At 39.8% G+C, this 25221-nt stretch overlaps 1 pseudogene; it reads right to left on the bottom strand.

The window, feature by feature from the left end:
* Window positions 1-17366: 17366 nt before the first annotated feature.
* Window positions 17367-25221, bottom strand: part of LOC141504108 (uncharacterized) — a 34108-nt pseudogene continuing 26253 nt past the window's right edge.

The following is a 25221-nucleotide window of genomic DNA, read 5'->3' as shown; positions in this document are numbered from 1 at the left end:
TGCCCTAAATGTAATAGAGGAAAACATTGGGCATCTGACTGTAAGTCAAAAACAGACAAAGAGGGAAACCAGATTCCAGGAAACTGAAAGAAGGGCCCAGCCCAGGCCCATCAAATAATGGGGCAGCCCTATTGATGACTCCTGCATTGAGCTTTCCCAAAGAGAATTCACTTTGCCAGCACCAAGATTAAGTGTCTGATTTAAACCATGCCACAAGAGGGAGCTCTGGCCTAGATTTACCTGCAGCGTGTTGTTTTACTTCAGTGGAGATGATGGGGATAGAGTGTTGACCTACAGGAGTTTATGGCCCTTTGCCCCAAGGAACCACAGGTTTAACCATTGGACCTAGAAGCATTTCCACTGCTGGGTTGTTAGTCATCCCGGGAGTTACTGATGAGGATTTTTGAGGGAAGATTGAAGTTATGATACATTTGGGCCTGAATACTACTAAATATGAAATACAAAAAGGACAAAGATGAGCCCCATTGTTCCTACTGCCTTATAAGAAGGGGAAAACAGCAAAGAAAATTAGGGGAACTCCAGGATTTGGGAGCACTGTGGTTTATTGGAGTCAAGAAATAAAGGAGACAAGATCCATGATTGAAATAAAAATAAAAGGGAAAATGTGTATGGGCCTTATAGATACAGGAGCTGATAGATCACTTATATCAACAAAATATTGGCCAAAACATGGGGGATTGATCAGGGGCCTCCAATGACGGGCATAGGTAATGTACAAGTAACAGCTGTGAGCTCAAGTTATCTACATTGGGGGAAAGGATGGGAAACAAGGTACAGTGAAACCATATCTATTAAATACACTGCCTATTAATGTATGGGGAAGAGATATCTTGAGAGACATGCAGATGAAGACTGGTAATGAGGAAAAGGAGGTTTTTTCATGGGGGTCACTGTTGAAGATGGAACAAAAAGAGGATCTGGAACTGAGAAAATCAAAAGAACCTATTTGGGTTGAACAGTGGCCCCTCTCAAAAGCCCAATCAATGGCTCTAAAAAAATTAATTAAGGAACAGTTAGAGAAAAGTCACATAGAGGAGCCCAGTAGCCCCTGGAATTCTCCTGTTTTCATATAAAAAAGAAATCAGAAAAAATGGAGAATGCTGACAGCTTTAAGGGAAATAAATCATAGAATGGAGACGATGGGGGCCTTACAACCAGGATTATCTACTCCCTCTATGATTTCTAATAACTGGCCATTATGGGTAATAGATTTAAAAGACTGTTTTTATACTATTCCTTTACATGAAAAGGATAGGAATTTTTTTTGCAGTTTTCAATACCTAGTATAAATCTCAGAGAACCATATGAAATATATCATTGGAAAATTTTACCACAAGGCATGAAGAATAGTCCTACCATGTGTCAAAAATATGTGTCCAAGGCATTGAAACCAATTGACAAACATATAAAAGACGCATACTTAATACATCATATGTTTGTTATTTATATGCATTTCCAGATGAAATAGTTCTGAAACAAATATTTTCAGTTGGAAAATATGGGTTTGATCATTGCACCTGAAAAGGCAGAGATTAACCCTCCTTTTGAATATCTTGGAACTATAGTAGAAAAAGACAGGATTAGATCAAGAAAAATAATGCCTGCATACGCTGAATGATTCTTTTTTTTTTCTTTTTTCTTTTTTCTTTTTAGGTTTTTGCAAGGTAATGGAGTTAAGTGGTTTACCCAAGGCCACACAGCTAGGTAATTATTAAGTGTCTGAGGCTGGATCTGAACTCAGGTACTTCAGAGTCCAGGGCCTGTGCTCTAGTCACTGCGTCACGTACCCACCCCAAAAGGATTTTTTTTTAATTTAATTTAATTTTTTTTAGGACACTGAATGAGTTTCAGAAATTATTAGGAGATATCAATTGGATTAGACCTTACTTAAATATAGGTACATATGAATTAGGACAATTATTTGAAGTCTTAGGAGGGGATTCTAATTTGCATTCACTAAGACAATTAACATCTGAGGCTAAGAGTCAAGTAATTAAGGTGGAAGAAGCTATAAATAAGTCTCAAGTTCAAGGAATTAAAGATAAGGAGAGGATAGAAATTACTGTAGGCAACACCACAGAAATACCTTTTGAGATCTGGCATCAAGGGACTGGGATATTGGAATGGGGACATCTACCACTTCAAGAAAGTCTCAGTATATCTACATATCCTCAGATGGTGGCTGTGTAAGTTGATAAAAAAGAACAAAAGGATGAATTGGGGATGTTCCTATATGCTTACATCAAATGTATAATAAAAAACATAGAAAAATTAATACAAGAAGCTATGGAATGGAGGTGGCTAGGTGACACAGTGGATAGAGCACTTGGAGTGAGGAGTACCTGAGTTCAAATCCAGCCTCAGACACTTAATAATTAGCTAGCTGTGTGGCCTTGGGCAAGCCACTTAACCCCATTTGCCTTGCAAAAAAAAAAAAAGAAGAAGAAGAAGAAGCTATGGAATGGCAAATTACTTACTACTTATCAAGGCCCCATTGGGAACAAGATAACCTTACCACTTTTACAATTTATGAGTAAACAATCTTGGATTTTCCTGACAATGACTTCTGCTGTTCTCATAAAAGAAGCAGACACAGCTTATCCTGATGCTACATAAAGGTGTTGCAGTCTATGTTATTCCCAAAATAATACAAAAGAAATTATAAACACCTTTTACATCAACACAAAAGAATGAATTATATGCTTTATTAATGGTATTAAAAGGACAGCCACAACTTCTTAATATTTTTATGAATAATAAGTAGAGTTATCATGCGGTCAGACACATAGAAAAAGCCTTTATTAAACATAGCACTGATGAAGAATTATATCAAGTCTTTAAAGAGTTACAAGAAGTTATAAGATGGGGTGGCCAGGTGGTGCAGTGGATAAAGCACCTGCCCTTGAGTCAGGAGTACCTGGGTTCAAATCTGGTCTCAGACACTTAATAATGACCTAGCTGTGTGGCCTTGAGCAAGCCACTAAGCCCCATGGCCTTGCAAAAACCTTTAAAAAAAAGAAGTTATAAGAGATAGCTATAATCTTTTTTTTTTTTTTATCGAATACAGACATTCCCACACTGTATTGCCTGGGTCTCTATATGAAGGCAATCATAATCATTAACCCTGCTACTCCTTATAAACTTAGTAGAAGAGCAAGCTTGGCTGTGTCACAAAAAATTATATCAGAATGCTTCTTTCCTAAAGAAAGAATTTAAAATCACCAGAGAGCAAGCTAGGAATATAATAAAATCCTGTCTACAATGTATTCCATATTTACTTCCCCCTCCCAATTATTCTAAGAATCCTAGAGGCCAGGCTCCCAATGAGTTGTGGACAGATGGGTGTGACCCATTATGCACCTTTTGGAAAAATGAAATTTATTCATGTTACTGTAGATAGATTTAGTTCATATACAGTGGCAACAGCACGAAGTTCAGAGGCTACACAAGGTGTGATTGATCATTTATTCCATTGTTTTGCTATTGCAGGAATACCAAAATCCATAAAAAACAGATAATGGCCTTAGATATACTTTTATGACATTTAAATAATTCTGCCCATATGACAATATAACACACATTACAGGTATTCCCTATAAACCCACTGATCAAACTTTAGTAGAAAGGAAACAATTCATTCAAAAGCACCATAGAAAATAAAACTACCATTATTAAATAGTTATATATTAACTGATATAGTTTCTAAGTAGTTAAAGAAAAAGTAACCAGATTATGAAAAGACATTAAAACCAGCACAGATTTATAGTACACTTTCATATTCCACTCTGAGCACTTGAGAAGTCTAATTAGAAGTTAAACAAGAACAAAAATGACAGAACATATTTTTTTTAAATTTAGATTTGAAAGATCTATGGCTACTTTTGAAAAAGAATGTTTTAAAAATGTGTATTTCTAATCAGCTGGTACACCTTTCCCAAAAATGATTAAGTGGTAGCACAGAGAAATCATAAATAAGTGTAAAAATGAAGAATTATCAAACATCTTTTTCAGTTCATTTATAAATTTTTCATCAGAGCTGTGATTTCATTGATATAAAGTAATGGTGTCAATTCAAATAGAAATGGGAAATTGACTTAGAAAACCACATATTAGTATTGTCTGTGTCCTCTTGCATTGTTATTTGTGTTAAATATTTTTCAATCATATTTTTTTTTAAAGGCAATGGGGTAGGGGCAGCTAAGTGACGCAGTAGATAGAGCACCAGCCCTGGAGTCAGAAGGACCTGAGTTCAAATCCGGATTCAGACACTTAATAATTACCTATCTGCGCGGCCTTGAGCAAGCCACTTAACCCCATTACCTTTCAAAAACCTTAAAAAAAAAGAAATAAGAAATACATGAAGAAAAAGAACAGCAAATTGAGCAACATGCAACAAAAGCGGTCAGTCAATCTCAAAAAGAGAAAAGTTGATCAGGTTTGACAAGCAGAGCTTAAAAGCAAATGAACAGACTGGTCCAAGAAGCAATCAACCTAAGAACCCACATTCACTTTTCTGTTCTTTGAACTAACACAAAAAAGTTCTGTTAATTAATATTTGATAGCAGAGGTGTCAAATTCACTGCCTTGAAAAACTCTTTCTGTTAGAACAAGATGAAAGTGAAATTAGGAAATGTTTAGAAAAAATACAACAATAGAGATATTAATTCGTGTCTGACATGAGATATTTGAAATAATATTTGTAGAACACTTAACAGTATAGAGCACATAGCAGGCATAGTTTCTATTTGAGCTAACCATGGCATGTGATCTAATCAAATTAATTCCACTTCAATTCTGTCTTTTACTCAATTATTTCCCTTGTGACCCTAGAGCTTTTATTCCACCAGATGAATTTTATTATTTTCTCTAGTACCATAAATCCCTAGGTGGCATGACTGGTACAGCAATAAGCTATGCATTAATTTAAGCAGTAATGGATTTCTTAAAGGCTTTTTTTGTCTTATTTATTGATATAATCATGTCATTTTTGTACTTTACATCATCATTTGCAAGGCAAATGGAGTTAAGTGGCTTGCCCAAGGCCACACAGCTAGGTAATTATTAAGTGTCTGAGACCGGATTTGAACCCAGGTACTCCTAACTCCAAGACCGGTGCTTTATCCACTACGCCAGCTAGCCGCCCCTGCTAATTGTCTTCTAATGTTAATCTATCCCCAGATCTCTGGTACAAATTTTACTTGATAATATTGTGGGATATACTGTTACAGTCTTCCTATTAATATTTGTTAGACTTTTAAAATCAATATTAGTGAGACTAGTCTATATTCCTTTCTCTACATTATTTATCTCTGCTTAAGTATCAGGATCATCTTTTAAAAACATTTAATATCAGGCACTTTCTAAATTCCTGAAAATATTTTGGCCATTGCTCTTTAAACATTTGGCAAAATTAACTTATAGTTCTAAGCCAGGTGTTGTTTCTTGAGTAGTCCCCTTTTTGGAAGGTGAATAAGACTTCGGACAATTCAGTTATGGAAGAGTTGGAAAGACATGGCTCATTGGCTGGGAGGACTGGGAACTGACTAAATGGATAGACCCAAAGAGGAGTCTTTAATGGAGCTTTTATCAATGCATCATGGCTCATGTATGTGTGCACTTGATCTTTTAAGTGACAAAGACAAGAGGATGAGCCCCTTGGATACCTGTTTTAAGGATTTTGTTCTTTTTATTTGTCTTAAATTAAAGGATTACTTGTGCTGCATCCAGCTTGAATTGTTTGTTAAATCTTTCTTTTAAGCCTTTACTTCTGGGAAATAAGCAAATGCTATAGATCAAGCCTTGGGGTTTTTTTTGGTTTTTTGTTTGTTTTTGGATTATCTAGATTTAAGAAAGTGAACTGAAGGAGGAAATGGCAAACTACTCCAGTGTGTTTGCCAAGAAAACTCCATAGACAGTATGGTTCTTGGTGTCATGAAGAGTTGACAGCAAGGAGAAAATGATTATAGTTATAATTCTGCTAATTAAGGATCCAAAAGGACCTTGGCCAGTTGGAACATTTGTTCCAATAAAGGTGAGTAGGACAAACCAAGCCCAACCTGACAGGGTCAAAGTGAGGACAGTAGCCAGGTGCTCTAGAGGTCGTAGCAGATTCTCTTCCTCTGTCCCACTCCGACTGAAACTGTTCTCTGTCCTCCAGAGCAGTCCAGTGGGCAGAGTCCTGGGCCTGAAGTAGGGGAGACAGGAGTTCAGATCCAGCTTCAGGTGCTTACTGGCTGTATGAAGTCAAGCTTTCTTAACTCCAGGTTGAACATTATTCACATTGCCACTTAACTACCTCAAGGAAGCAGAAGCCATGTAGCATGGATGTCCTCTTCTCCTGTTTTATGCCTCAGCTTTCCACCATCATCCTCTATTTCTCTTTGCTCCAATCTCTAACAAGATTATGGAGGAAAACTGAAGCACAGAATTGTTAGGTGGTCTAGCCTGGTGTATGATTAATACATAAGATATAAGATTTTCCATGGAAAAGCCTTATAGTTTAGCTACAGAGAATTACTGAGCTTCAATTTACCTCTGGTGTACAGAGCATTACTGACCCCTAATTCATCCCTGATGTACAGGGAGGGGAGATAAGCATGATTGATTTTATGCATATATTTAAAACAGCTCGAGCATTTAAAAGTCCTTGACTGGTCCTGGCCAGACTGTCAAGACCATACTTGATTAACATTGCCTATCTCTTCAGGATCTAGCCATTCCTGAATGTAAACACCATAATTCTTGGGGTTCAGGGAGGGTTCCCTCCTCGAACAACCTGGAAAATTTGGTTTTATTCCACAAAAAAATTGGCAAGAAGCCTTCTTTGTTCTCAAGCTATATAAGATCTAATTAGACCCTAGCCTAATTGGAGTCTCATCCATGGAGAGGACACTCTGACTGGGACCTTCCCCATTGGGACTCTGGAGGCCATACCTTGAGACTCCCCAGCCACTGCTGATACAGATGTTGGTGCTCTCCTGAATCAGTGATGTTTTCTCTTAATATTTATATTCGTGTAGGCTTTGCTCTTCTCTTTATTATATTAGGACATATTAGTTACCTTTGCTGTAAAACCAATTTATTTCTACCTATTTTATAATCACTTTATTAAATATACTTTTTTAGTTTTGTTGGTGTAAACATGTCATTTTATAGGAGCGAATCAAAACCAAAACTCACCCTTTCCTGCAGAACCTAAAGGGCAGGTTCTGCCATGTTACCACTCCCCACCTCAGACTCCTGGGGTTGAGACAAAGTCACCTGGCTGGCATCGGAACCCATTCATAGGCTGATCCCTCCCCCAGGGTGGGCTCTGTCCTCACCTTGGTCTCTGGGCCTTTCCCAGATGCCCCTCCTCTTGGCTTCCTTTCCATCTACCTGCCATCATCCTTAGTATATACCTGGTGACTTAGCCTAGTCTCTTCCAGGAGACTTGCAGCCCCTTGAGGGTAGAGGATGATGTCACCTTTCTTTGTACATCTAACACTTGGGTCTGGCACACAGGAGATGATTAATCCATGACTGTTAATGATTATTGACAGCTTGGAAAATGACCCTCAGAATAAAATCCCCTTACCCAGGACAACAAGGTGCTCAGGGTCTGGACCAGGACTCTCTGGGAAGCATCCAGTGGGCTCCATTCCTCCTGGGGGGAAACCCATGGCCACATGCTTGACTGTTACCCAAGAACCAGTCTCCCCGGGGCACAGGGACCACTACAAGGGCCCGGATCTCCAGCAAGCTGCATCTTCCTGGTCTGAGGCCAGAGGAAGGCCATGCCCCTGGCTGTGGCCCAACACTGCCTGGCCTGGTGTTCCTTGGCACCCATGCCAGCCTCTTATCATTAGATAAGCAACATACTGACCCTCACGACCTCCCTACACAGTGTGGTTGATTTTTCTGGCCTAAGATGAATCAAAGTTGTTCTGACCCAAGATCTGGCATGGCCACCTTCATGGGAAATGGGGGGGGGCGGGGGCATGGTATAGGGTAAGTCCTATACTAGGTCATGGAGGGAGGAGGGGGAATGAACCACTGAAGCCAAGACTGAGGCAAGCTCCTGGCTGACCAGGCTCCTTTAGCTATACCCCCAGGTCCCCCGAAATCCTCCCATCCCTTCTGCCCCTTCTCCAGGCTCTCCCAGGGCAGTTTAGAGATATCAGAGAAGCAATAGAACAGGTTAGGAACACCCACCAGCCCCATGGGCACACACTAGCTCAACACACACCTTCCCATCACCCCTTGACCCCTTCCCACTAACTATCACCTCCCAAGGGCCTGCAGGCTGGCATGGCTGAGAGCCGATGCCCCTTCCAGGGGCACTGGTTCAGCCCCAGTTTTGAATGCTGCAGCAAGATCAGCAGGAATGAACTCCAAACCTCCATTGGAGGAAATCATCAAGACTTCCTGGGGGACCAGACAGCAGTAGCCCCCCACCTGCTGAGCAGACTCATTGAATGGGCAGCTCTAAGGTGCCAGGCTCTGAGAGGACACCATGAAAAGCAAAGACAAGGTATAGGATGAGAGATAGGGAGGATGCCTAGGAGGGGAAGTAGGGGTCCAGCAGCAGGACCAGGGTGGGAGACTAGGGGCCCAGAGAGAGACCCGGACCCACAACTTTGTCTTCATTCTAGAGGAGGCTCAAGAGTAGGAAGAGGCTAGTGAGATTTGTGCTGGGAGGGGACTGTGGGCCAGGCCAAGGAGGGAGATGAAGAGAGGGGCTAGGAGAATCATCCAGTGGAGGAGAGGGTATAGATGAGGTAGCTGGGAAAGAAACTGAAAAATCAAGTTGGTGAAAGGGTGAGCCCAGAAATTTGGGAAGGGGTTGGCACCAGCAGCCAATGGTAGGGGGTTGTCCAGTGGCCAGGCCTGGCAAGGAAAGAGTGATCCAAGAGGACCTGAGGACACTCAGCACATGGTCAGATGAGAAGCAGGAGACCCAAGGCAAGGGCAGCCAAGAGAAGGTGTGCAGGGGCCTGGGTCTGACCCACCTGGGACCTGCATTTCCAGAACTGCCTTGTAGAAGGCAGAGAGATCCCAGGTCCAGGGAAGGCAGGAAAGTCTGCCAGGATCAAACTTGGACAGCACTCCAACAGAAAGAAAAGGGTCCCATGCTTTGAGTTGTTTCTAGCAAAAGATCTCTGGGAAAATTGGGATTCTATATACTATCTGCAACTATAAATTCAGATTTGAGTTTCTACTAATCTTAGTTGTAATGTGGGCTCAATGAAGGTCAGCTGTGTTCTCCCATGATGATTATTAGGATGTTTGTTCCTCTCTGAATGAATCAGCCCTTTAATGCAGAATACACTTAAAATTTGGGACTGAGGAGATAGGTTTAGGAACTATAAGAATTAAGTGTAACTGGATCAGATCTGACAAGATAGAGTATTTCTTGATTTATTAATTGTTCCCAACAATTTTTGTGAAATGAATTCTTATCCCAGAAACTCTCTTTGAATTTGTCAAACAGTAGCTAACTATAGTCATTTACTGTTTCTTTTGAATCTATCCTAATCTACTGATTCATTATTCTATTTCTTAACCAGTATCAGTTTTGATGACTGTCGATTTATTGTATAGTTTTAGATCTTACAGAGCAAGACCACTGTCCTTCACATTTTTTCATCAGTTCTCTTGATATTCTTGACCTTTTGTTGTTCCGTATGAATTTCGTTAGTATTTTTTCTAAGTTGGTAAAAGTTATTTGGTAGTTTGATTGGTATGGCATTGAATAAGCAATTTAATCTGGGTGAAATTGTCATTTTGATTATATTAGCTTGACCTAACCATGGGCAATTGACAGTTTTCCTATTATTTAGATCTGACTTATTTGTGTGAAAAGTGCTTTGTAATTGTGAAAATATAGTTTCTGGGTTCTTCTTGAGGGATAGATTCCCAAGTATTTAATGTTGTCTGTAGTTACTTTAAATGGAATTTCCCTTTCTCTCTCTTGGCCTTGGGCTTTGTTGTTCATATGGAGAAATGCTGATGATTACTGTGGGTTGACTTTATATCCTGCTACTTTGATGAATTTGTTAATTGTTTCAGATAGTTTTTAGATGATTTTCAAGGGTTCTCTAAGTATCTGGTGGACATTTCCTACAAAGGGAGAGTGAACAGATAGGGAATCTATGCTTGTGGACTGCATCTTCCTCTGGACACTCATAAAAGTCAGATCCTCACTGGGCAAAAACATAAAGACTTATTGGAAATAAGTTGTGGTTTTAGTTTTGCATTTGTTGTACACCTTTTTTTATTAAAAAGTTTCAACTTGTATATTTGATAATAATTGGGAAGACCTAAAATTGGTCATATTTCCTAGATCATCCTTGGTGAAAAATTCATTCCTCAAAGATTTCTCCAAAGAGGCTTGGCAGATGACCTCTTGAAGGAATTTTCATAATTGGGCTCCTTTTAAAAGATTTTTATTTAAGGCAATGGGTTAAGTGGCTCGCCCAAGATCACGCAGCTAGGCAATTATTAAGTATCTGAGGCCAGATTTGAAGACAGTGCCTCCTGACTCCAGGGCCAGTGCTCTATCTACTGTGCCCACCTAGCTGCCCCTGTGATTGGGCTCTTGAGGAAGACCCACAAAAGTCAGGAGTAATTGGAGAGATCACCATTTTGACATTCTTCAAAATTGAAAATTTGGGCCAGTTCTTTACATTCACAATCACAAAAATATATGTTGGCTATTTCCAGCGAGTCTCTCCAATTTATTTTTTGAGAGTTGAGAAATTAATATTTGTACTTGAGAAGTTGGTTTTACTCTCAATGTTTTTCTTCCTTGGTAGAACTGAACTGAAGGACTTAGTGAAATATCACTTCTTGGTTCTGTAGTCTGACTCCCAGGAAGCTACCAATAAGCAGGGAGCAAACCAACTGGTTTTCTGAAATGTTTCTGAAATTTTTCCTCCTCAAGATTTGATCTACCTGGTTGGGGTGGCTAGGTGGCGCAGTGGATAGAGCACCAGCCTTGGAGTTAGGAGGACTTGAGTTCAAGTCTGACCTCAAACACTTAATAATTACCTAGCTGTGTGGCCTTGAAAAATCTAAAAAAAAAAAAAAGATTTGATCTACCTGGGAGTGTTGTATAGCAGTCTCTGGAGACAACTAGTAGAGAACAGCAACCCCCCAATGGAATTTTGTTTTACCTTGTTTTTTTGTTATTTTGAGGTTTTTTAGTAAGGCAAATGGGGTTAAGTGGCTTGCCCAAGGCCACACAGCTAGGTAATTATTAAGTGTCTGAGACCGGATTTGAACCCAGGTACACCTGACTCCAGGGCCGAGGCTTTATCCACTATGCCACCTAGCCGTCCCTTACCTTGTTTGTTAATGTAAAATCTGACAGGGAAAGACTCCCTTCGAGTTTAATTCCCAATTGCCCTCTAGTGACATAAAAACCAGACACCCACCTCAGAACCTACCAATAGCCTCACTTTAAGTAGGATGAGGGTTAGGGTTAGCTGTGAATCCAGTCACAGAAAGCCAGGGAAGGTGGGTAAATTTACATCTTCTCAGAAGGTTTACTGTAGCCCAAACAAGCCATGGGCTTTTCTTCAGTCATTACTAACCATCAGATCTGGAGATAGGAGTTGACATCTGGAACAGGGGAAAGAGACTCCTGCCAGGAGTCTATACCCTTCCTTAGATTCAGATACTGAGCCCCAGATTAGGACCAGGCTGCTTAGCTAAGTCTCAAGGTCCCCCAGGGGTTTCCTGAGATGACCAAAAACCTGAGTTTCTTGCTAGTCATCTCTCTCTCTCTCAACCACCCAAGGAAAGGTGAACCAGGAAAAATTTCTTAACTTCTCCAAACAGTGGGGCTACTTTGTAAAATTCAGAGGCTGGTAAGGGAGGCTTCCCACAGATGCCAGCCACTATCTCACAGTTGTGTGTTTGCTTTGTGGGTTTTTTTTTTTGAGTCTAAGAATCTCCTTTTTCTTTCAATGATGAGACCTAGAGGAAGCAAGAACAGTGCATCAAAGGAGGCTCCCTTGGGAAAATTCTTTTTTTTTATTAATTTATTTTTTTATTCTCATTTTGTACAAATGTTTTTTTTACATTAATAAAATATTCTTGTTTACAAGTAAACAAAATACCCCGACCCCCATGAATATAGATAGACTTGCTTGGGTGAAAAAGTAAAAGGGAGAGAAAAAAAATTAAAATTAAAAAAAATAATAGTAATATTTGTAGGTATGGCCAGGTGGTGCAATGGACGGAGCACCAGCCCTGGAGCCACAAGCACCCGAGTCCATATCCAGCCTCGTAAACCCAACAATCACCCAGCCATGTGACATGCAATCCACCCAATCACCACTGCCCTGCAAAAACCAAAAAGAAGGAAAAAAAAAAGACCCAAAATAAAATAAAATAGTAATCATAGTAGGGGTGGCTGGGTGGCAGACAGAGCATTGGCCCTTGAGCCAGGAGCACCTGGGTCCAAATCCGGCACCAGACACCCAAAGATCACCCTGCTATGTGGCCCCAGGCAGGCCACCCAGCCCCACTTGCCCTGCACCCTCCCCCAAATAATAATAACAAAAAATGTGCTTCAGTCTTTGTTCCAACACCATCAACTCTGTCGTGGGTGGATCACATTCTTTATGATAAGTCCATCACAAAAGTTACTTCCATATTTTTCCAACCTTGCCATTGCTGATCGCAACTCCCTCCTTTCTTATTTCTCCACTAGCATGTACTATATTTTCTCTCTCCTTTCACTCTGACTCTGCTGTAGGGTCACTGAGTGGCACAGCAGACAGATCCCTGGTCCTGGGGCCAAGAAGCCCTGAGCCCCCATACCACCCCTTAGGCCCAGAATCCACCTGGCCCTATGTTCCTGGGCAGGCCATCCAATCCCAGCCCCTTGCAAGAAGTAAAAAAGAAAATGTGTTATATCTGACCACTCTCCCACCATGGTCCATCCTCTCCTCCTCTATTCACATCCCCACCCCTTCCCCCTGCTCCCCCCTCCTTCTTACTCCAGATGTCTATACCCCATTGAGTATATTTGCTGTTTCCTCTCCTAGCCATCTCTGATGAGAGCAAAGGTTCCCTCATTCCCCCTTGCCTCCCCCCTTCCATATCATTGCAATAGCTCATTGTAATAAAAAAAAAATCTTGTTATCTGAAATATCTTGGACTATTCCCCCTCTCCTTTTTCTTTCTCCCATTCCATTTCCCTTTTTTTCCTATGGATTCCATTTTTATACCATATTTTATTTTTGAATTCAGCTTTCTCCTGTGCTTCAACTATAAAAGCTCCTTCTACCTGCTCTATTAACTGAGATGGTTCATATGAATATTATTAGTATCATTTTTCTATACATGCAGTTCATCCTCATTAAGTCACTCATATTCCCCCCCCCCTCCAATTTCCATGCTTCACCTGAGTCCTGTATCTGAAGATCAAACCTTCTGTTCAGCTCTGGCCATTCCAACAGGAACATTTGAAATTCCCCTGGTTCATTGAAAGTCCATCTTTTTCCCTGGAAGAGGACATTCAGCCTTGCTGGGTAGTTCATTCTTGGCTGCATTCTAAGCTCTTTTGCCTTCCAGTATATTGTATTCCAAGCCCTACGAGCTTCCAGTGTAGTTGCTGCTAAGTTCTGTGTGATCCTGACTGCAGCTCCACGATATTTGAACTGTGTCCTTCTGCCTGCTTGTAATATTTTCTCTTTGACTTGGGAGTTCTGGAACTTGGCTATAATATTCCTGGGGGTTGGTTTTTTGGGATCTCTTTCTCGGGGGATCGGTGGATTCTCTCCATTTCTATTTTGCCCTCTGCTTCTAGAATATCAGGGCAATTTTCCTGCAGTAATTCTTTGAAAATGATGTCAAGGCTCTTTTCCTGATCATGACTTTCAGGTATTCCAATAATTTTCAAATTATCTTTCCTAAGTCTGTTTTCCATATCAGTTGTTTTTTCAATGAGATATTTCACATTTTCTTCTAATTTTTCATTTTTTTAGTTTTGAAGTATTGATTCCTGATTTCTAGTAAATTCTTCAATCTCCCTGAATTCTATTCTTTGTCTGAAGGATTTGTTCTCCTCAGAGAGTTTTCTTATCTCTTTTTCCATCTGGCCAATTTTGCTTTTTAAAGCATTCTTCTCCTCAATAACTTTTTGAACTATTTTATCCATTTGACCTAAGCTGGTTTTTAGCATGCTATTTTCTTCAGCATTTTTTTTGGATTTCCTTGACTAAGCTGCTGACTTCATTTTCATGTTTTTCCTGCATCTCTCTCCTTTCTTTTCCCAGTTTTTTTTTCCAACTTCCTCATTTGATTTTCAAAGTCTTTTTTGAGTTCTATCATAGCCTGAGCCCAATTTCTGTTTTTCTTAGGGTCTTTAGATGCAGGAGCTTGTGCTTCCTCATCTTCAGACTGAGTATTTGGATCCTTCTTGGGCTCATTTGCAAAATATTTCTCAATGGTCTTCCTCTTGTTTCTTTGCTTGTTCATTTTCCCAGCCTAGGCCTGGTTTTGGGTGCTTCCTGAGCTTTTGGGACACTCCCACAGGGGTCTCAGTGTGTGAGGTTCTGTCCTCCCTCCTGGTCTGTGAATGACCATATGCACCCCCCTCTGCCACGGGGCTGAGGGCTGAGGTGGGGGGGCATGTTGTTCTATTGGGGGGCCTAGACTGGGATCAGGATCTGAATGTGGTCAGAACCCCAGAGTCCTGTTCCAGAGGCAGAGGACAGAGCTCTGCAGTCTCTCTTCACTCACCTGCCTCAGCTCAATAGGCTCATGCCCTGGAGGCTCCTGCTTACCGGCTCCACCTGCTTCTGTTTCCGGGTCTGGACTGCTCACTGTGTGCCCTGAGGGCTGTGCTCCACATGCTGGCTCTGGCAGAGGTCCCCCACTGTTCCCCCACTTTGTGCCCAGTGCTCCCGGGGTGCAGCTCAGGAGACTCCCCCGCTGCTGTGAGCCGTGGCTCCCAGCGCCCTGGGGCTGCCTCTGGGAGGCTGAAGTTCTTCCACTCTGGTGGGCCACCCCTCTGGTGGGCCGCCCCTCCGACCCCTGGGAGCAGAGCCTTTCTGCTCTTTTCCAGGTTACCTTGAGTAGGAGAACTGCCTCATTGGGTCCCTTTGTGGGTTCTGTCTCTCAAAAGTTTCGGCAAAATTCTTTAAACCTTGAGATACAAAACACCAACTGAGCCAGGGATGATCAAAAAGCAGGCGATCAGGTTCTGTGGTATTTGGTTTAAAATCATTACAATTTAGTGAGTGAACCATTTTGGCCTCAATATGGAACTATCACAAAGTAAAAGATTGAAGGTTACTTGAAGCAGATAAAAACATCAGGAATACTATCTGGAGAAAACTGACTGAGCCTGCACCTAAGATAAGTCATCTGATGGCATCTGTTCATCTGTTCAACATCCCCTTCCCCTAGGTGAACATGCCATTGAAGAGCTTTTGCCCAAGCAAAACAGAGGCAGTCCAAATGAGAAGTTTAACTGGGGAAAAATTATTGCAACAGATTTCTGTGATTAAAACCTCATTTCTCAAATATATAGGGAAGAGAGACAAATCTATAAAAAAAAAATCATTGGACTTTTGATTAATAACACAGACTTGGGACTGGAAGACACCAGAGGAGACTGAGTCCAATCTTCTCATTTTAGAGTTGAGTAAATGAAGGCACAGATACCATGCCCAGAGTTAGACAGCAAAGAAAGCACTTGAGGCTGGACTTGAATCCACAGCTTCCCAACAATAAAGCCTGTCTCCAATCCAACACAACATAATACTTTTATTTATACTCTTCTGAATATCAATTTCAATAAAAAGGAAAAATGATGAAACTATCCATGCATGTTAATGCACTGAATTTGCCATGAGTTATGATCCTAGAAATAATAAATAGCTGGGATTGATATCAATATTTGCTAATATTTGCAAAGCACTTGCCAAGCATTGTTTCATTTGATCCTCTCATCAAACCTACAAGGCAGATGCTATTAACCCCATTCTATAGCCAGGGAAACTGAGACAGGAATAGGTCAAGTGATGTGCTCAGGGTCACTCACCCAGTAAGTACCAGAGATTGAAACTGAACTGAGGTGTAGTCCGTTCAGGGACACATCTCTGTCCACTGGGTCATGATGCAGGCTAAAGAAATTGTTACCAAAAAAGTCCAAAAGATAAAATATTTCTACTAGGATTTTTTATGTCAACTAACATCATGAGGCAAAGTGGTACCCAACCACTCAGGAATGGCTGAAAAAGTTTTGGCACTGGAATCTCAGAGAATATTTCAGGGGAGCTGTGGAAAGCCATAGAATTTTGAAGAAAAATGGTCCATTTTCAGAATTTTGTGCAAAGAATGAAATTTGCAATGACTCATGAAATCTGCCCTATAGGGAGAGGCCTTCTCTTAGTAATTAGATCCCCTAAGTTTTATCTCAGCAAGATTTTTCCAATAGAGACATGAGATCTAGGTGAAGAAGGTCTCACAATAATGCTTTTACAAAGCTTCTTCTCAGAGTAAATATTGTTGTGGCCAGTGACTTCCAACATCTAGGGAAAGACAGGCTCCTCATGGACATTCATGAGTCTTCTTTCCATTATGTATTCTCTGATGTACAGGAAGAGATCTTGGGCTGAAGAGCTTCCTATGGTTGGTCCACATAGGTCTTATTCTCAAGATGAATTTTCTTATACATAACAACCTCAATACTCCATTTAACTGTCCACTTTTAATATGATGATGTGATTTCTATTTTATGTGAAGTTTTCAATGGGAAATAAGAGATATCTTAAGTCTGAAGTATTTTCCACATTGAAGATATAAGGAGGCTGTTCATCTGGGATTCTCTGATATTTAGTTAAGAGTAGAAAATGAATTGAAAGTTTGACCATAAGGTTTTTCTCCAGTGGATCCTCTAATGGTCAATCAGATGACAATGTACACTAAAGCTTGATCACATCAGTAATATTTCTAAGATTTCTCTCCAAGGTGGATCCCCCAATGTCTAGCTAGACTGGAACTCTACATGAAAGCTGTTCCATATTGATGAACTCCATAAAGTTTTTCTAGGGTAGCTAGATGGCACAGTGGATAGAGTACTGGCCTTGGAGTCAGGATGGGAATGCAAATCTGGTCTTAGAGACTTGACACTATCTGTGTGACTTTGGGCTAGTCACTTCTTCCTGTTTGGCTCCCATCCAGGTTCATCTCTAGGCATCCTGATTTATATCTGGCCACCTAGAAAGTTCCAGAGGAGAAAGTAAGACTGGTGGTTCCCCCTCATTCAAATCCAATTCATGTGTTTGTCATACTATCATCTCTCAGATGTCAGGGCCTTTCTTAAGAACAAAAGATACATTACATTAAGGTTTTTCTCCAGTGATTCTCTGATGTGTAATAGGGGAAGGGTATACACTAAAAACTTTACCACATTCATATTCTTCATATGGTTTCTGTCCAGTGTGAATTCTCTGATGTTTAGTTGGATAATTTCTGAAAACCTTTCCATATCGATTACATTCACAAATCTTATCTGCAGTGTGGATCTCTTGATGACCAGCTAGATTGGCACAGAATTTGAAAGTCTTTCTACTTTGATTGCATTCATAAAGTTTCTCTCCAATGTGAATTCTCTGATGCGTAATAAGGGAAGTATGTATACTAAAAGTTTTACATATTCATGTCATCCATAAGGTTTTTCTCCAATGCAGATTCTCTGATGCTTAGAGAGACTGGAGCTTTGTGTGAAAGTCTTTCCACATTGATTACATTCATAAGGTTTCTCTCCAGTGTGGATTCTCTGATGACCTGCTAGACTCCCCCTGTATGTGAAAGTCTTTCCACACTGATTACATTCATAAACTTTCTCTCTGGTGTGGATTCTTTGATGTCTAGAGAGAATGGGGTGCTGTGTGAAGTCTTTCCACATTGATTGCATTCTTAAAACATCTCTCCAATGTGAATTCTCTGATATTGAAATAGATTAGAATTTTGTGTGAAAACCTTTCCTTCATGGTTACATTCATAAGGTTTCTCTCCAGGGTGGATTCTCTAATGTAACATAAGAGAAGAGTTGTTACAAAAAAACTTTACATGTTCTTCACACTCAAAGTTTCTCTCTAGGGAAGATTCTCTTATGTTTAGTAACACTAGAATGCTTTCTGAAAGTTTTTCCATATTTAGTGCATTCATATTGTTTCTCAACCATATGGGTTTTCTGGCATTTCCCAAGATGAGCCCTCTCTTCACCATAATGAGAAGTCATTCCAAGAGGTCATTTTCTGTTTTATACTCATCCCTTCATCAAACCTGCATCTCATGAAAATAAACAAATATATAAACACATATGTATGTTCTTTCCCTTCTGTTGGCAGAAAGTAAAATAACTAATATTCAATTTCTCCAGTCAAAAAGAGTCTTCCATCTTAAATGGGCAGAATCAATCATGAAAAAATACTATTAACTTACAACAAGGACAATTAAACAAAGAATTCCACACACAATTGCATTGGATCCTTACAACAAATATGAAACAAAGAGAGTGGGCACTGTCATACTCTTGAAAGCCTGAGATAAGGGCGCCATTGAACCAGTGATGATCAAAAAGCGGAATAATATGTTCTGTGATATTTGGATTAAGATAATTCAGCTAGTGATTCATTTTGATCTCAATATGGCATTTTTGGCCATCATAATGCAAAAGATTTAAGTTTACTTATACTTGATATAAGCTCCATACATCTGGATCACTGCCATCTGTGGAGAAACCTAAAATGAAGTTATCTGATCACAACTGTTCAACACTCCCTTATCCCCACTAAACATTAAATTAAAAAATGTTTGCACAAACAAAATTGATGCAGCCCAAATAAGAAAGAAATCAGGAAACAGAGAAAAATTATTTCAACAGGTTTCTCTGGTAACACACACACACACACACACACACACACACACACATATATAGGGATCAGAGCTCCATCAATAAAAATAAGCTTGGACTTTTGATTAATAACACAAACTTAAGGTGGGAAGGAACCACAGAAGAAACTGAGCCCAACCTCCTCATTTTAAAGATGAATAAATGGAGACACAGAGATCCCAGCAAGAGAGTACCTAAAACTGGGTTGGAACTCAGTTTTCTAATGAAAAACTTTGTTGCCAATCCATTGCAACAAAATGCTTTTATCTACACTCTTCTGGTTATTGATTTCAATAAAAGAAAAAGTGATGAAACTATCCATGCATGTTAATACACTGACTTGTCATGAATTATGATTCTAGAAAAATGCTATCTAGCATTAATATAGTGATTTAATGTTTGAAAAGCATTTGCCAAATATTGTCTCATTTGAACCTCTTGTGAACTCTGGGAGGTAGAGGCTTTTAGTAACCCCATTCTACAGGTAAGGAAACTGAGGCAGAAATAGGTCAAGCAACATTCCCAGAGTCACTCACCTGTAAGGTACCAGGAATTGAATTTGAACTCAATTTTGTTTGTTTTTGTTTTTAGGTTTTTGCAAGGTAAATGGGGTTAAATGAACTTAATTATTGTTGATTCATGGATAGCCCTCTATTCACTGGGCCATTAGAAAGCCTAAATAAATTGCTACCAAAGTAATGTTCAAAAGATAACAAAATAGTTCTACTAGGAATTTATGTGCCAGCTATCATGAGTACACAATCACTGGGAAATGGCTGAAGAAATTTTGGGCTAAGAATGTCTTGAAATATTTTAGGGGAATTATGCAAACTTTAGGATTTTGGTGGAAAATCGTGTTCATTTTCAGGGATTTAGGCAGAGGATGAAATTTGTAATGTCTAATGAGGTCTTTTCTACAGGGAGATCTTCCCTAAATATTTAGATCCACCAGTTTTATCTACAGCAAGATGTTCCAATGAATACTCATATCAAATGCAGCTAAAGTCTTTTCCAATTATTTTAGAAAACTTCTTCCCGGTATGAATATAGCTGTGTCCAGTGACCTCTATCTTTCAAGGAATGTACATTCATGAGTTTTCATTCCACTCTCCATCCTCTGATGGAAAGGCCAAGATGATCCCACATTGGGTTTTCATCAAGTTTGTTCCCAAGATGAATTTTCTTATACCTAACAAGTTCTTACTCCATTTGTACGCCTCTGTACATTTATAACGGATGTGATTTGGATTTCAGGTAAATCCTCCAATGGTTAATAAGGAATGCGTTAAGTCTGAAGGATTTTTCACACTGAGGATATTAATTAATTAATTTTTCAATCTAATTAATTAATTTCCCTCTACTGTGGATTTTCTGATACTAAGGGATGAACATATACTAGAAGCTTTACCATTCATGATACTAACAGGGTTTTTGTCCAGTATGAATTCTCTGATGTTGAGCAAGACTTGCTTTGTATATATGTCTTTCCACAGTGATCTTTATTGAGAAGTTTTCTGTCTACTGTGGCTTCTCTGATGTTTATTGAGACTAGAGCTCTGTGTGAAAGCCTTTCCACACTGATCACATACATAGGATTTTTCTTCATGGTGGATTTTCTGATGTTGAGCAAGATTGGAGTTGAATGTGAAAGTCCACCCGCATTCATGACATTCATAAGGTTTCTCTCCACTGTGAATTCTCCGATGTTTATTCAGATAAGACCGTTCACTAAAAGCTTTTCCACATTCATGACATTCATAAGGTTTCTCTCCAGTGTGAATTCTCTGGTGTTTAACGAAAGTAGAGCTGTCTCTGAAAGCCTTTCCACATTGATAACATTTATAAGGCTTCTCTCCAGTGTGAATTCTCTGATGTGTAACAAGGGAAGAGGATACATTAAAAGCCTTACCACAGTCATTGCATTCATAAGGTTTCTCTCCAGTGTGGATTCTCTGATGCACACTAAGAGAAGTTATGGCCCAAAAAGCTTTACCACACACCTCACACACATAACGTTTCTCTCCAGTGTGAACTCTCTGATGTGTAATAAGGGAAGAGGCTACATTAAAAGTCTTACCACATTCATTGCATTCATAAGATTTCTCTCCAGTGTGGATTCTCTGATGCACACTAAGGACAGTTATGCCTCCAAAAGTTTTACCACACACCTCACACACATAACGTTTCTCTCCAGGTAGGATTCTCTTAGTAAGGCTAGAATGCTTTCTGAATGTTTTTCCATGTGGAGTATGTTCATATTCTTTCTCAATAATGTGGATTCTCTGATGTTTACCAAGTTGAGCCTTCTCTTCACCATAATGAGAATAGTCATTCCAAGAGGTCATTTTCAGATTTGCACTTATCTCCTCATCAAACCTGGTCTCTGCATCTGATGGGGGAAAAAAATACACACTTGTATATAAATATATTCTCTTCCTTTCATTGACAGATAGGAAACTGACATTCAATTTTTCCAGCCAAAAAGAAGAGTCTTCAATCAGAATCATTCATTTAAATCAATCATTTTAAAATGTTATTAGTTTACTCCTATAGGGCAATTTAATGAACAAGTTCCACACCCAATTGCATTGAATCCTCATAACAAACCTGACACAAATGCAGAGCCAGCCCTGTCAATATTAAAACTCTGGCCATGAGCTCTGAAAGGCTGAGTGATTTGATCCAAATGGTAGTGCCAGAGATTAGAACCAAAACTTGGTGATTGAGTATGCTGTCTACCTCAGTGGACAGATGTTCTCCATTGTACTTTTGCTCCTTTCTTCAAATGCATTTTGCTAATGACAATTTGATTTTGTTCTGATCAGGTGATCATTCTAGTCTTTTGTTTGGACTAGTTTTGATGTTCTATTGCAGTCATTCTTTTTTTTAAATTTTTATTCTTTTTAGGTTTTTTGCAAGCAAATGGGGTTAAGTGGCTTGCCCAAGGCCACACAGCTAGGTAATTATTAAGTGTCTGAGACCAGATTTGAAGCCAGGTACTCCTGACTCCAGGGCCAGTGCTTTATCCACTGCGCCACCTAGCTGCACCCTATTGCAGTCATTCTACATGAATTTCACACTAAGATAAAGACTTACTCTTTTCTATTATCCTATAATAATGTTCGGAGTGACACCCATATTTTAATCTATTCAGATCTCACTATTTTTATTTTCCTTTTTTTTCTTATGGTTTTTCTGCCCTTAGTTCTAATTCTTCTTTCTCAACATGACTAATAGGGGAATGTGTTAAACATGCTTTTCATGTACAACTTTTACCAGATTGTTCGCCTCCATGGGGAAAGGGGAGGGAAGGGAAGGTGATAGAAAAATGTGCAACTCAAACTTACAAATAGATGATGGTTGAAAACTACCTTTGCATAAAATTTGAAAAAAAAACAAAATTGCAATGAAAAATAAAATAAAGAAGCAATCTTTTCAGATCTCTAGGTATGGTATCAATTGTTGGATATATACTTAATAGTACTCTTATTTTACTAACTAACGTATCTTTCTTTAGCCATCTTTTTTTTTTAGGTTTTTGCAAGGCAGTGGGGTTAAGTGGCTTGCCCAAGGCCACACAGCTAGGTAATTATTAAGGGTCTGAGGCCGGATTTGAACTTGGGTCCTCCTGACTCCCAGGCCAGTGCTCTATCCACTGTGCCACCTAACCTCCCCTATCCATCATATTTTTAAGCATAATGTCATTTCTGTTGTCATCCTACTCAACATGAATTTTTGTTTGCTGTAGAAGAGACCTTACCTGAGACATGATAGATTCTTTCCCAGGCCATCTCATGCCCATGTTCTCAAACATGCCCAGACCCTCACTTGCTTTCTGTATTTGAAACAGAAATTTCCCTATCATCAGCAATATCTTCACCACAGTTGACAGGTTCCCTGATCCAGATCCATAATCAGGCCAGGCACGTTACAAGCTATATTGAAAAAATCATAATTTATCACAGACCTCCAGAGATGACAGAATTTATGTTTTTCTCATTACTTATCTGCAACTTACACTGCAGGTCAATCCTTCAGTTACTTCTTTCAGAATATAGGCATTGTGTCAGGGCAAAAATAATTAAATAATGAAGTAGAAATTAAAGCTATTTTCTCTTAAAAAGTTTATTTTCAAAATCAACATAGTTTAAAAACAAAGTCAAAGCAATACATGCAATTGATCTTCAGGTTCATTTATCAATGATTACATCACTTGGTATGAGTCAATTATAAAAAATCCATGAATCCATTGCTGATCTTTTGTCATTAGTGATTCTTGTGGTGAACAGGAAAGGGATAATAATGCTTATCCTCCATTTTTGAAGAAGACCACAACATCATAGAGGTGATGCCATGACAAGTACATGAATTGGATTTGAGTGAGGGGGTTCTGTGCTAAGTTCCCAGACTCACTTTCTCTTTCAGAGCCATATGGGTCCAGTGGCCAGATATGAATTAGGATGATTGGAGATGGTCCTGGATGTGAGGCAATTAGGGTAAAGGGACTTGCCCAAGGTCACACAGCTGGTAAGTGTCAGGGACTGAATTCAAACTCCAGTCCTGATTCCAAGGCCAGTGCTCCATCCACTGCACCATCTAGCTGCTCCCAAACAAACTATTAAGGTGAAATCCCTTCCCAGGATAGCCTGTAGAATTCTCCTTAGCTTTCCCCTTCAGACCTAGGTAAGGGACCACATCCTTGTATTCTGGATAGAAAGTCAAATATAGCTAGTGGGTGGGAGATCACATGGATAGGTCAGATTCACACAACACTGAAAATGGAGGTAATGGGGTGAAATGACTTGCTGAAGGCCACACAGCTCGCTAATTATTAAGTGTCTGAGGACAGATTTGAACTCAGTCTTCCTGACTCCAGGGCCGGTGCTCTATCCACTGTGCCATCTAGGTGCCCCCTTTGATATCTTTAGAAGTCTCCAGTTATAACTGAATCAAAGGACATACAGGGACATGACATGAGAGATGTATTACAGCATGACACATCCTTTCTTTGTCAATGCTGTATTTGTCCTTGTTCCTTTTACACAAGTTGGTGGGTTCTCCTTTCTAAAAACAATCGGGAACAATTTGGGGCTGTCTACAAAGGAGAGCACCATGTGTATCCAGATAAAGAGCTGTGGAGTTTGAACAAAGTGCAAGGACTAGTCCCTTTAATTATGCAAAACAACAGGTGTCTTATTGTCTGAGATTGTTACCTCTTAGACTTCTTGTTTCTTCCTTAAGGATATGATTTCTCTCATCACACTCAATTTGGATCAAGGTACAACATGGAAACAAAGTAAAGACTGACAGATTGCTTTCCGTGGGGGAAAGGGAGAAGTAAGATTGGGGGGAAAATTATAAAACTCAAATATCTTTAATAAAAAAATTTAAACAAAATTAAATAAATAAAACCAAAAAAAAAAAAAACCCAATGATCTCTCAACCTTCATTCTCCTTGATCTTTTTGTAGACTGATACAAAAATCACCCACATTTCATTAACAATTTCTTCCCTGGCCTCTATGTTCTGGAGATACTCCTCTCCCCTGGTACTTCTCATTACATGTCCAAAACTAAACTTGTTTTCTTTCTTCCTATTATTTCCGTCTTCCTCCTTTCCTATTACTATTCAGGACATACCCTCCCAATCAGCCAGACTCATACTTTGGTGTCATCCACTTTCTCCCTCCTCCATTTCATCTCTTTCAAGATCCTGTTGATTCCACCTTAGCAACACCTCTCAAACACATCCCTCCTTTCTTTCCCAACATTGTCCCTTTCTCATTCCAGGGTTCAACCTCACACCTGAGATATTACAAACACTGGCTGGTTGGCTTCATCGCCTCAGGTGTCTCAATCATCCTACCAGCCACCAAATTCATTTTCCTAAACTCTTGCTTGACCATGTCACTCCCTCCTTAAACATCTCCTGTGGCTTCCTAGCACCAAAACCAAAGACCAAATCCTCTGCTGGGCTCTTCAATTCCTTCATCTCCTTCTCCTCTTCTCCCTTTCTTGTCTTCTTTCACCAGGCTTCTTTCACTTCCACATAGACTAGAATCCAGGAGAAAAGAGGCCTCCTTTCTGTTTCATGAATGGAATACCTATCTTCCAATATCATGGTATTACCTTGGATTCTCTGCCTAGAATGCTCAATCTGGCTTCTCTGAAGAACAAGCTCTCCTTCCATAAGACTCTTTCAGGTCCCTTTAATCCTCCTTCTCTTGCCTGACTGGCTTATTCTGGATAAAGCAGGTTTTACATAATTGTGTCCCAGTTATCTTTCTCGTGAGCCTGTGA

This window comes from Macrotis lagotis, unplaced genomic scaffold (assembly GCF_037893015.1).
Source record: "Macrotis lagotis isolate mMagLag1 unplaced genomic scaffold, bilby.v1.9.chrom.fasta BILBYCTG106, whole genome shotgun sequence".
Lineage (NCBI taxonomy): Eukaryota > Metazoa > Chordata > Mammalia > Peramelemorphia > Peramelidae > Macrotis > Macrotis lagotis.
Note: the sequence above shows the minus strand (reverse complement) of the source record. Positions and strands in the feature narration are given on the sequence as shown.